The following is a 13473-nucleotide window of genomic DNA, read 5'->3' as shown; positions in this document are numbered from 1 at the left end:
GGGATCCTGGGAATACAAAGATAGGATTCCTTCCTACAGAGTAACAAATCGATTCTAGAGTGACTGAGAGAACTGCTACCAGGGAAGAAACAAAAACAAGTCTCATTTAAGAGCTACCGGCTGCAGGCTTCACACAGGAACTTTCACTTTTAGTTACTATGTAAATAGGACCGTAATTTTGTATTTCCTAGCAGTTAAGAGCATGGAGACCACCCCTAAGGGAAAGCCACCCTTGATTAAGCTGTGATTTGAAAATACCCACTGTTATATGAAAAGTGTATATTTTCTTCCATTTTATTTTTATGCCAACTCCTCTCTGTTACCACAAGAGTTGGCTTTGTGATCTGAAAATGAAATTGGGGCAGTGGAGCCACTTCACTCCTGCCCCCCCCTTGACTCAGAGGTTGAGGCTCATGTCCCTGCACCTTGAGTGTTGGTCGCATCCCTTCTAGGAGTTCCTGTTTAATGCCAACGTCATCTCTTATCCTGTCCAATTCTCTTTGTATAGACGCCTTCCCTTATAGTGTGGTCAAACCTTTATCACCAATGTAATATGCTGTCATCTAAATACTTCCCCATGCAGTTTCATCTGACTTTGTTCCCATGCGTTTCTTTGTGACAGGGACCTCTGCATTGCCAAAGACAATGGAAACCCCACCTCCCGCACGTACGTGCATGCGTGTGTGAGTGTGTGTCTCTGTGTGTGTCCTCCTTGCCATCTCTCCTTAATAACCACACTTTAACTCTTTAGGAATGTCTCCTCCACCTTTGTGGTCCTGTCCCTTGCCAGGCATCCTGCACTCAGCTGCTTCCTTGAAGTCTTTTCTGAATCCTCTTCCTGGTAGCATGCTCCAGATGTTCTGAGCATCTTTCCCATATCACATGCTGCTTGCTGTCTGCATATACGCACATTCCCATGTGTGTTTCCCAGTGATCTCTACTTCGTTGAAAGCCAAGTGTCTGTCTATGTCTAGGTGTCTTTCTTGATGCCAGATGACCCATCCCTTTCTACCTGAAAGCCCCCTCACATACCCTGAACCCAGCCTGCCATCTCTTCTCTCATTACCCAGCCTTAAATGAGCTAGGATTGTGAAGCCGCGGGTCCTGTGTTAGGACATTACCAGACGGCAGTGGCATACTCTGTGGGTTTACTTAGATCCCAGCCATCCCAGTGCTTGTTCCACGGGCTTGTGAGGACGGCAGTGATGGTGCCAGGGTGAGGATGTGTAGATGCGACAAAAGGAGAATGTCTGGGGACCACAGTAGTGAGTCACTGAGGTGAGGCGTCTCCCTTCTGAGTGAAGATTTGGTTCTTTTCTTCAGATGAAGAAATGGTGACTGAGCTTCTGTTTGGGGCTGAGGAAAACATCAACCAACCTTTCCAGCTATGACCTTCAAGTCAGGTCTTTGGATTTGAGGCTGGCTTTGCATTTTATTTTTATATTCTGTTTTATATTTTTCTTTTGTTTGTGACACAAATCCTACAGTATCACCCATAGGCAAGAAAATACCCGGCGAAGCAGTGATGGGCCGTGCAGGGTTGGCTGTAGATGCAGGGACCACATTGTGCGCCTCTCTTTCTTTTGGCATTAGGTGAGACTTTCTTAACTCGTTGGAGTAATAAGGGCATCTTGTTAGATGGCAAGTGTCTTTGTACTGAGCTCAGATGTGTAAAGGAGTGGGATCTGAACAGCCAAGGAAGTGTGTCATTGCATTATCAACTTACTGTTTTCAGCTCCAGTTCTACTTACTGTCCCATGACAATGAAGCCGAACCTTCAAGAGTCTCTTCTCTCTTGTGCGTACCTCACTGAGCCGCATGAGGATAGCCACAGCAGGAACATGTCCTGCAGGACAAGCTTGTGTTCTTGTTTCATGTCTTACTTCCTCTGCCCAGTGTGTGTTTCGGCAGTGGCCAGTGGCAGACAGTACAGAGCACCTTCCAGTGAGTGGCTGTAGTACAAGACATGTCTGTATGTGTCTTCGTCAGCTAGGCGGACCCGTGCAGCTCCACAGTGAAGGGTGTCTAGTGAGCACTTTCTGGGAAATCCTGAGACAAGGTCCCTTTTAGGGGATGGCTCTCTCTAGCTCCCCAGGTGCTTTCCAGAAAGCCCCTGATGGGAAACTACAGTGACCCTTGCTGTCGTCCATCTTGCTATGCTGTGTCCTCTCTTGTCTTGTGTTAACCTCAGACTTGAGGGAGCCTCAGACTTGAGCAGTCAGTGTCGGTGCTAGGGATCAGGGCTCTCAGGGATCAGGGATTAGAATCTCTCAACAACAGGTTCCTTTTTACTCACGATTCTTTGTTCACACGGCACTGAGTGTTGTCTCCAGACTGGATCCTGATAAGCACCTGTTCTCCCCGAAACACGACGGCATGAAGTGGAAGATTCTTTTGGTTTGGTTTTTTGTTGTTGTTGTTGTTGTTTTGAGACAAGGTTTCACGGCAGCTTTGTAGCCTATCCTGGAACTAACTCTTGTAGACCAGGCTGGCCTCGAACTCACAGAGAGCCACCTGCCTCTGTCTCCCGAGTGCTGGGATTAAAAGCGTGCGCCACCACCGCCCAACTTGAAGTGGTAAGATTCTTTACCAGAGTCATTGATCCCTCAGTCTTGGAGTTCAAGGAAAAATCTGTGACAGTCTTAAACAGATGAACAAAAGACTGGAGATCATTCCTTACCACCTGCCCTTGAATTCTGAAGGGAGCCAGTCCTCGGGGCCCGTGGGCTTTGAGAACCTCGCATCTCCTCCTAGCTCTCCACTGCACCTCTTTTTCTGAGTAGACGGAAACTGATAGCTTCACATCACAGAGACACCTCTGTGTCCCTGCCAAGAAGCACGGTGGATCAAAAGAAGAAACCTAGCAGGAGCAGGTTGGGACAGACGAGGCCAGCTCGGCTGTCTGTGGAGGTCTTTACCGACGAGGCTGTCTGAGCAGGACAGAGTGGGAGAGTCTGGGCTTTGCCTCCTGTTGTTTGTCAGGCTGATGACCGCACTCCATGCAGGGGCGGAGGAATTAGATCACAGCTAAGGAAATATGCTGTAAAACTAATAAAAGAGAAGGTGGGGGAGAAAAGAGAAATCAAATAAAACAATCGAACAGAATAAAAATAGCACTTTCAAGAGGCTGAAAGCAAAAACAGAAGACTCAGGAGTGAGAGTGCCTAACTAGAACACGTGACAGGCTTTGCAGGTGGAGAGGCTGAATCTAAACCTGAGAACTTCAAAGATGCAGTTATGAACTGAGCTAAAATGAAAAAGAAAACATATTTTAAGGTGAAAACAATAGAGAAAAATTAAATGAAAGGGAAAGACCAAACCAGGTAGTCAGAAGAATTTGAAGATTTCAAACACTGACATTAGGAATATAACATTCTCTAAGTGTTACACATTAAGACAGAAACAAACTAAAAATAAATATAGAAGGTAGGAGACAAACAACTTAAAACAAGGCAAGTGGAAACATCATTTAAAGCGAGCTGCCTGCCTTAGCTGTTGTTCTCAAGGAACTGTGTGTTCTAGAAGGTTCTGTCTGTGCCTTTCATTCCCAAGGTCAGGTTCTCTACAGAGCACTCCTCAAGATTCCTTCAGGTCAAAGCCAAAGTCAGCCAGTCTTTCCCTAAAGACCCTGTCTCCTGTGTCTGGGGTGATTAGTACCTTGAGAAGGGCCTGGCCTGGCTGGTCTGGTCCCCTGCCTCAGCCATCCTTCATAGCGTCCTGACATCCGGGGATAATACTCAGACTTCCCGCCTGCCTGTGTGACACCTGTAATAAGTTTTGGGGTCCCCTTTCTCCTCCTTCCACAGCTCAGATGTCCTTGTTGTTTTTGTCGTATCTGTGGAACCCGGGTAGAAAGCAAGCAGGTGTTTTTCACACCCTATCATCCACAGTAAAGAAAAAATATATGTGTTTCACGTTGTGTGACTTGGCATGTGTGTGTATGCCGTCTATATGATGGCCAAGGAAACTGTACAACGTAGGCCATCTTTTATACCGTGTTGTTTCCTGGTTTTCTGTAGTCTGTGCCAGAATTGTTTCAGAGGAGGAGCTATGGTTTCCAAGAATATTTTGAAGTGCACTCTACACTGTGTCCTAAGATCCGTCTCTGTGTATCTGTACATATAACTGGAGGAAAATGAGAAAGATTGCTGCTGGCATTCCCGGTACTGTACAGCCTTCAGTTCCCCCTTTTACCGTATGTAGCTGTGTGTCTGGCTTCCCAGCAACATCTTGCTATCATTTCCAGACTTCCCGTTAAGCCAGCTCGAGCAGAGCCTGGAGAAGCGCGGTGGGGAAAGTGGCCCTCAGGGTGGCAGGGTTACAGGCACGTCTGGACATGCGCCCCGCTCTTTCCTGTTGCTGCCGAGCTCATCCTACACTGTGTTCCCAGGACACTGGTGCAGAAGCAGCTCCTTTTCTCTGAGGGACTCAGACTCTGTCTAAGGTGCTCACATCGGAGGCAGGGAACTGGGGACCTGGAGGAAAGGGCTCCAGGGAGTTTCTAGAAGACTCATTGAACTGAAAGTATCTGTTGGATGTATTTTTTTTTTTTAGAATTGGTAGAAAACCTAATAGAAATATGACTAGTTATGGAGTAGAACATGTTGCTGTAAACGAATGCCCAAGGGAGATTTGTTTTTGGTCCCAACCCCACTAGCACCCCACAGTGCTGGAGGTCCCACCCCCTGCCCAGCTGTCCTTGGTTCCGTCTGATGGTGCCCCCCTGTGGGAGCTAATGGAACACGCCTTGACTGGAAGGCAGTATTAACTGGAAGGAAAGAGTTTGGGGGTGGGGTGGGGGACACATTCCAATCTCTCAGCCACTGTGTCTGGGGGGAAAAGAATGTGCCATGGGTTTTAGCCTGCCAGAGGCCATTCCTTCCATGGAGTATTCATCCAGTAGAGAAAGAATACTCCATGGACCACTTGGTTAGGAGCAGAGGGATGGATCTTCCCAGGAAAATATGGGGATCTGGGATCTAGAGAGCCAGCAAATGGGAAAATGGGCTGCCAAGGGCCTCCATCTTTGTGGAGACAGGGAGGAGTCTTGTTGGCAGGCAGAGACATGGGAGGGGGACAACTGATCAGGTAGAAGGGGCAATGTAGGCAGAGCATGGGGTTACCCAAGTCTCCTGGCGGCGCTGAGGCTTCATGAATGGTTGAGGGCTGTGAAGACTAAGACAGACTGACCAGGCCAACTGAGTCCCAGGCAATGATGAGGATTGTACAACAGCCACTTAGTGAAGAGAAGACTCACATAAAGTTGGCATGGCAGGAGGTAGGAGCAAGGCAGTCCTGGGAGATCACGGCAGGCTGGGCAGGGGTTAAAATGGGAACCAAGGAGAGCAGCTGTCCATGGTGTCACCAGACAGGAATTGGTTCACAATCCTAGGACATCGCCCACTTTGTTGGCTTATACCAAGTAGGGAGGAAGGGACCTTTAATGGTTAATTGGCTTCAAACAAAGACTGATTGGTTACTGAAAGTTTTACTTTCAGAAGTAAAGATGAGAAAAAAAGTATCCATTGGGAAAACAAACTAGCTAGTGGTTGTAGAAATCACTTCACAGGTGTGCTCCATCAGATGGCTAAACCACTTGCAGCACGTGAGATGGTCTGAGCCTTTCCCAACCCGCTAGGCAGGCCCCACCGGCCTCCTGGTCAGAATGCCTGTGCTCTCCAGGCCCTTGGTCGCAACTGAACTGTGTTAGGATGCCATGTGTACACCTCTCTGGGTCCTGGACACATGGGAGGGCCAGGAACGCTACAAGTTCAAGGCTAGGCTGGACTACATAGCGAGTTCCAGGCTTCCCTGCCTACATAACAATATTTGTCTCAAGAGAGAGAGAGAGAGAGAGAGAGAGAGAGAGAGAGAGAGAGAGAGAGGGAATGATAGAAGTCCTGAACACACATGAATCATAGCTGGGGTGGTGGGGGAGATGGGCTGGGCTTTGGGGGGCAGCAGCCCACAGCCCCATAGCTCCACTACAGAATGCAGCTGCTGCCCTGCTCCTGTTGGCAGTGGCTGCAGTTCTGGAGCTGAATCAGATCATGGAAGTGGGGTGCCCTTTCACCCTCAGCTATGCCTGCTTTCTATGTCAAGATCAGCCTAGCAGTGCTGAGAGTGTTAAGTGAAAATGCAAGCATACACCTGTGCAGGCGCCCACCATGCACCTCTGTAGGCATGCACTGCACAGGCGGGGCTGGTGTTAAGGAGGGTTCATTCTTACAAAGGAAAACAAGCAAGGGTTGTTTCTCTGCGTTAGGGCTGTTTACAGTTGCGCTGGGAAGAAGTCATCTGGTACTTGGTTCCTCTGTAATGCTTTCTCTGAGAAAGAGGAGAGGTTTTAGTATTTCTAGAATCCACAAAGAACTACCTTATCATGTGACTTCCACACCTAACGGGCTTTGGTGATGCACTGCTAATATCCCCACGGCCACGCCTTCTAGCTCAGAATTCAAGGTGTGGGAGCTCAGTCTTCTTTCCCAGTGCACTGCTCAGGGTTAGCATCCCTCTGTGGCATCCTCCTGACTGGTGTCTTCTGGAGCAGAGCCTACAGCTCGCTCCTTTCGACAGTTTGTCCATGTCAAAAAGCCAAACAGAAACATAATACATATGAACCTCACAAAGATGTCCAAGGACAAACTCTTCATGTTGTTACATCATGGTTGCAGATTTCTTGCGAGCGAGATGTCTGTGGTCTTCTCTCACACTGTGAACAGACCTAGCTGGTGGTGCTGCCATCCAGACTTTTTCTTTGGTGAATAATAGCTTTGGTAAAGAATTTCTTTGGTAAAAGATAGCTTTACCCCAGTGATTTTTAACCTGTAGGTCATGATCCCATGACCCTCTTGGTAGGTCACATAACATATATCTTACATATCATATATTTACATTATGATTCAGAACAGCAGCAAAATTAGTTATAAAGTAGCAATGGGATAGTTTTATGATTGAGGAACTGTATTAAAGGGGCGCAGCATTGCAAAGGTTGAAAACCTCTGCTCTACTCTCACAAGAAGCCCCTTAGCCAGTAGACGATGGATAGCAATCAAACCCACACCTGCTGGAAGTGCACAGGAAAGCCACAAAACAAATCAAGGCACTCTCCCAAAAGCATTACTAAAAATGCCAGAGGGTTTGAAAATGATACTTGTGTATCTCTTGAAGTCCAGGGAGGGAAGGGGGTGACATCTGTATGCCATTAAGTGGAAGACCATGGTTGTGAAGAGGACGAGGAGGGTGCTAAGCATTGCAGAATGTGACAATGAGGGCCACGCTGGGAGTGAGCCTAGAGAGGGCACTGAGAGCAATGCATCTGAAGCAAGGCCAGCATTGGTGACGACGTGACTGTGTTTGTGTCCCAGCCGTTTGTGGCATCTTCTGCAGCATCCTTAAAAAAGAGCTTGGGATCAGGTAGCAAAAGCCCCGTGACTCAGACACACATGAGCTGTCAGCTTCCCTCCCTCCGTTCCTTCCTTCCTTCCTTTTTTTTTTTGAGACAGGATTTCTCTGTAGCTTTGGAGTCTGTCCTGGACAGCTCTTGTAGACCAGGCTGGCCTCCATCCACCTGCCTCTGCCTCTGAGTGCTGGGATTAAAGGCATGCACCAGCACCGCCCAGCTGAGTTGCCAACTGTCTGTGTCCTACGGGAAGCTTCGGCCGCAGCGCCATCTCTAGTAGTGACACACTCATCAAGTCTGCACTCAGCACGAGAGTGGGGACTGCATTTGAGACGGCAGAGGCAGCGCTGTGGTGACAGGCTAACCAGCAGGGTAAACCGAACACGGGCAAGTTTCAAGCTTTCTGTGTGTGTTCTCCAGAGTGTCTTCTCATGGCGTGTAAAGCCGTATAAGGAGGGCTTATACTCAGTCTTTGTCCTCTGCCATCCCCCAAGCTTGTTCCCTGGTGAGGACTGGAGCCTTTGGGAGGTAATTAGGTCACGGGGTGGGACACATGAATGGGGCATGTGCCCTTTTTAAAGAAGAAGGGGCATGGGGTCTACCTGCCTGATACATTAGGAGATCTGAACTGAGTAAGTTGGGCAAAAGAGATGGTTCTTCCTTACAGGATACTTCAGGCAGAAATATAGTATAAACAATGAAAGCAGCAAAAAAGCCAACATTTAAAAGCAACACAGTAATAATCACTCCAGCAAGCGTTATTAATGGATACTAGGACTGATAAAAATATAATGAGAAAGAATATTTGCAGATTCTCAAAATACCACCATAGAAGATTCTTGATAATTATAACTTTTCAGGCGAAAAACCTTATACATTTCCTGTAGGCAGGGCCTTCCATAAAAACAAATCCAGAATGTGTGAGAGAGAAAGAATGAACGAGAATACAAATAGAACCATAAGATTCTTGGTAGAAAATAAAAGAGATTAAAAATAAATTGCTAGCTGAGATTTCTTTAAGGTAAGACACAAGAAAATAAGAATGGAGCCCTAATAAAATGGAAAAAAAAAGAATGACAAAGAACATAATTTAATTAAATTGAAAGCAAATGTTTAATCAATTAGTAGAAGAGCCTGTTATTTAAAAAATTAATGCAATCTTATATTTATTGAAGTTGATGGGAAAAGCAGATTGATTTTTAGCTTCCAGTGTCTGTGAAGCCTGCATGGGAATACAGTGTGGAGTCACTGAAACGTGGCACCATTCAAACTGAAGAACGACAGTGTCTTTATAAAGGACTCTGAAGCTGGATGATGTCACCGGCAACAAAGAGACGACTCCAGTGTTCCCGAGAAAGTGTCCTTCAAAAATGGAAACGAAGTAAAGTTGTGTGTGACAAGCAAAATCTTTGGGCCTCTGTCCCAGAAGACACCCCCCCCCCCGTGTGTGCAGGGGCAAATGCAAAGAATGCGGGAGTATAAGCCAGTAATCAACAAAGAACAAACTTTATGGCTGTCGTAATTCGAAGTTAAAATGAATAATAAGTAGCATGCACTGTGAAGGGGTTAATAGAGTTAATTACTCTGATCTTTTCACAGTTTTTTGAAAATATTGAAGCATTAATCATAGGAAGATTAGAAGTCAATAATAAATATTATAACATAGAATGATCAAAAATCCCTATGAGAAGACAGACAGAAAGATGTGGTAGGCCTCTTAGTCATTTTCTGTTGTGTGATAGAACACCGCAACTAGGGAAAGGAGGGGGAGGCATGGCACAGGAGTCTGGGCCAGGAGGCTGAGATCTACATCTCCACCTCACACAAGAGCAGAGAAGGAAGCTGAAGTGGGCAAGGCTCAAGTCTGCGTTAACGGTGTCCTCTGGGACACCTCTCAAAGGCTCCGTAACCTTCCAAATCAGTGTCACTAGCTAGGGGCCAAGTGTTCAAATACCCGAGCCCTTGGGAGACATTTTTCATTCAAACCTTTATACCCTCTGTATAGAAAACTCCCAAATTGTATTCATAAATTAAAAGACTACATATCAACAGGTATCAGTTGTTCTCAAGCAGATCCACGTAATCAATGCATTCCCAATGAAAACTCTTGTATCCTCTTGTAACATTGTCTATGGAAATAAAGTGTAGCAAGAATAATATTGACTAAGGCAATTTTAAAGATGAATAAGCTAACAGCGTTTTCTTCTAGATGTCAAAACCTATAAATGCATCATAATTCTGTGGTGTATTGGAAAGCTAAAATGGGGCATAATTCAGAATCGAGAAATCATCCAACACGTGTGTGATGACTTATCATGAGAGAAGCAGCCAGTACGGTAGAGAAAGCGTGACACAGAGAATGGCTGTGTCTGCCTGGGGACTCAAGTGAGAAAAGAACTCAGTCCACCCTTCACACTGGGCCTCAAGTAAGTCTGAGATGGATCCTACGTCAGATTTGAAAAGGGACAAAGAATAACACTTCTAGAAGATCAAAGATTAGCTTCATGATTTTAGGGCTTTAGAGCCCTTAAGTAGGACACAGATTGTATATAAAATATAAGTAACTTTTGACTTTAATCCAATTAAGAACCTTTAGTCACAAAAATATTTCATTAAGGCAATGAATAGCCAAGCAATGCCTTGTTACTCCTGTACAATCAAAGACTTGAGTCAATACTATATAAAGGTGGGAAAATGCATGGCATCTCATTAAAGATCAGGCAAAACCTTAGAACAGAAGTGCTATGCAAATGGTTCAACGGGGGCATTAAGGGATGCTCAATTCAGTTATGTATCAGAGATGAGTCTAAATAGCCATCGGGAGATACGGCTACACAGCCTTGGAAGGGTCAAAGGCAACTGAAGCTCTCAGTTATTACTGGTGGGTGTGTAAATGGCTCTGACCAATTGGGAAAATCATTTGACATTATCTGTTGAGAGCTAGAGCAAGGCGCAATGCTGCCCTTTGCCATGTGTCCATTAGAAGTCAATGTTCAGTTAACAGTTATAGATGGAGCATTTCACATGCCAAAGTCCTACCAAGTGGGATCATTATCTTTATAAAGGACACCCCCAAAGGACTCTCTTGCCCTCTTTTTACCTGGGAATGAGAGATCATCCACCATGCAAAGGGGATTCCCATCAGAATCGCATGATGCCGCCACTCTCATCTTGGTCTTCCTAACCGTGAGAGATATATTGTTTGTAGTCACCCACCTCATGGTGCCGTGTTATAGTCACCCAAATGGGCTAATAGTTCACCAAGGTACAGGCATGAGAATGCGCTAAACGACTGCACTAATAGTGTATCCAAACAGTACACACCCAGGTTGGAATCACCGGTTCCAAAGTTATGAGCAGCGTGGCAGTGAGACAAAGGGCTGTGACCATGTGTAAAAATGTAGATAAATCTTTCAGGGTGGGACACCCCAAAAAGTTTTGAACCCCGGTCCTCATACATACCAGGCAAACGTCCCATCTCTACACTCTATCCCCAGCCCCAGGGATAAATCTTAGAAACATAATTTGGACTGAGATAAGGTAGACACTAAAGTTTATATAGCATTGGATGGCATTTGGATAAAATTTAAAAATAAGCAAAATGGAAGACATTCGCCTCCTAAAAGACACTGACGACAGGCCAGAGAAACAGTTCTGTTCTGGGAGTCATTGAGTTTACCGTGGATACTACAGCAGCCTGTGTGCCTCAGGGGAAACCCCGTCACCAGAAAGCCCGCCCTAGCACAGGGGGTTCACAAAAGCAGTGTGCCTACAGCTCCCCCAAGACTTGAGGGCAGCTTAGTCACCGGGAGAGACCCTCCCCAGCACTTGGTACTGCTTATGTAATGGTGGGCAGGGGACTTGGGGTCTTGCTGCTTTCAGGTTTCTCTGAACCTTGTAAGTTTCCTTTACTTGAGCCTTGTATATTTTGCTTATTTCCTGAGTCCCTGGAGTTTTTCACTTTGCTCCAGGAGGCAGTGTTTCAGCTGGGAGGAAATAGCAACACCAGGACTGTTCTTCAAAAAGGAAAAGAGGTGAAGGGGATGAGCAGAAAGTGGCCAGGAGTGGCAGCCATTGGCTGATGAGGTGAGCCCCGGAAGGGAGGCGTGATAGTGGAGTGGTAATCCACGCTAGGAACTGAGGACAGGCAGGTAAGGTTTTAAATAGGATGGTTTGTGCCCACGGACTGGGTGGAGGTTAGCTGGAAATACTAAATATGCTAAGAATGTGGGCATCCCTGCTGGGAGGACCAGCACCCAGACACTTTGGAAGTCAGTCTGGTGACATCTTGCCATGAGAATAGTCTTGCTGTGCAGACAACCCAGCTTTTTCATTCCTAGGTTTGTGCTCTAAGAAATTATTATATGTATGAATGAGAACTCCCAAGAATTTTCATAGCATTGAAAAAATAAATTGTAGCTATTAGTAACAACTGATAACTGGGAGGAACAGGCAGAAATACGGGGTATACTATGTTGCAAGACTTCTCTGCTGAGTTGCTGTCTTGTGACCATTAAGAATGGGGGTGCATGACATCATAGAGGAAAGAGATGAGTATTTTTTTATTTTTTTATTATTATCTTTTTTTTTTCTTTTTCGAGACAGGGTTTCTCTGTGGTTTTGGAGCCTGTCCTGGAACTAGCTCTTGTAGACCAGGCTGGTCTCGAACTCACAGAGATCCGCCTGCCTCTGCCTCCCAAGTGCTGGGATTAAAGGCGTGCGCCACCACCGCCAGGAGAGTATTTGTTTATTAAGTGAGAGAGAAAGCTTTTGACAGCGGAGAGGGTACCCAGTGATGGGCGTCTGGCAAAGAGGCTGTATCTGTGGTTTGTTTCTAGGCTTAGGTGGGCTCAGATTGGTTTGGTGTATACGAACTCGGTGAGAAGTAAAGACCAAGGAGGACAGGGCTCTCAGAACTGGGGCAGGCTCTCGGGTCACCAGCTCTGCTCCCCATCCCATTCATTACAGACAGCTTTGTGGGGAAGCGAGCGCCTCCAGGTGGAGGGAGTCAGGCTCCATCTTCTGTCTCCTAAGTCAGGTTTCTGGTCACTGGCTCTGTCACTGGCAGAATCACTCTTCCCTATCTCTGTGTGTCCCAGGGCTCCATTTACCCCCCCCCCAGTGTGAGTATGCCGCACAGCGGACAGAATGAGGGTGAGAATAAACTAGTTATGTGGAAAGGAAAGAGACACACTTAGGAAAAGAAGCCAATTTCAGGAGCCCCTATGAAGTCTCCTAGCGGTCGTACGATATTTATGAGTGTGCAAAGCCAAACAGCACAGCATTTATAGATGCATCTCTTTGTAATGAAAGGAGTTAGAAAGCAACGGAGTGGAAACTCATGAGCTCAGGAGGGACCTGCAGGAGGCTTCAAGGGTGGGATGCCTGCTTCATAAATTACATATTTTTTTATATTTAGTGAGTGTAAAATACTACATATTGAATATTCTGACAGAAATGATTACGTATAAGTTTAATTTCTGTCAAAAGCTCTTGGTGACAACAGATAGAAACTCCAGAAATAGGCTAGACTGTCTGGCTCCTAATATGCTTTCCCCAGTTATCAGAGTTATGGCTCTAGGGAGTTATGAAGTGTCTTGTGCCTCAGTGTTTACATCTGTAAATTTGAACAGTGAAGTATGAGACTATTCTAATTGCTGAATGCATTTATAGAGGGAAAAGCCCACAGAAAAGTTGGATAATGAGGTTTGCAATTGACAATGGCTTTGAGGGCCAGTGATTAAGGTGGGTGGGTGATGGAGGAAGGATTAGCCTGTAAGGGCTAGAGTTCATGGGCCAAGCAGTTCTTAAATGAATACAGTTTGTGTGTTGTTATTTCGGGCATAAGCTAGCCAAGCGGCCGGGGTGTTGGGGATGCAGCCCCGCCACTTCTTATTTCAACAGGTGGGATTGTGGCAAAACAGGACACATGTTGTAAATGATACATAGAGCACACTAGCTACCTAGTAGTATAGTGTAACATTTGATTTATCCTTGTGAATTTCCTAATTTGGAAACTGAAGAACTGATTTCATAGTAAAGAACCAGAGATGCAAAGATGACTTCAGGGG

The sequence above is a fragment of the Alexandromys fortis genome, unplaced genomic scaffold (assembly GCF_014885135.2).
Source record: "Alexandromys fortis isolate MF-2015 unplaced genomic scaffold, M_Fortis_MF-2015_v1.1 scaffold_68, whole genome shotgun sequence".
NCBI lineage: Eukaryota > Metazoa > Chordata > Mammalia > Rodentia > Cricetidae > Alexandromys > Alexandromys fortis.
Note: the sequence above shows the minus strand (reverse complement) of the source record.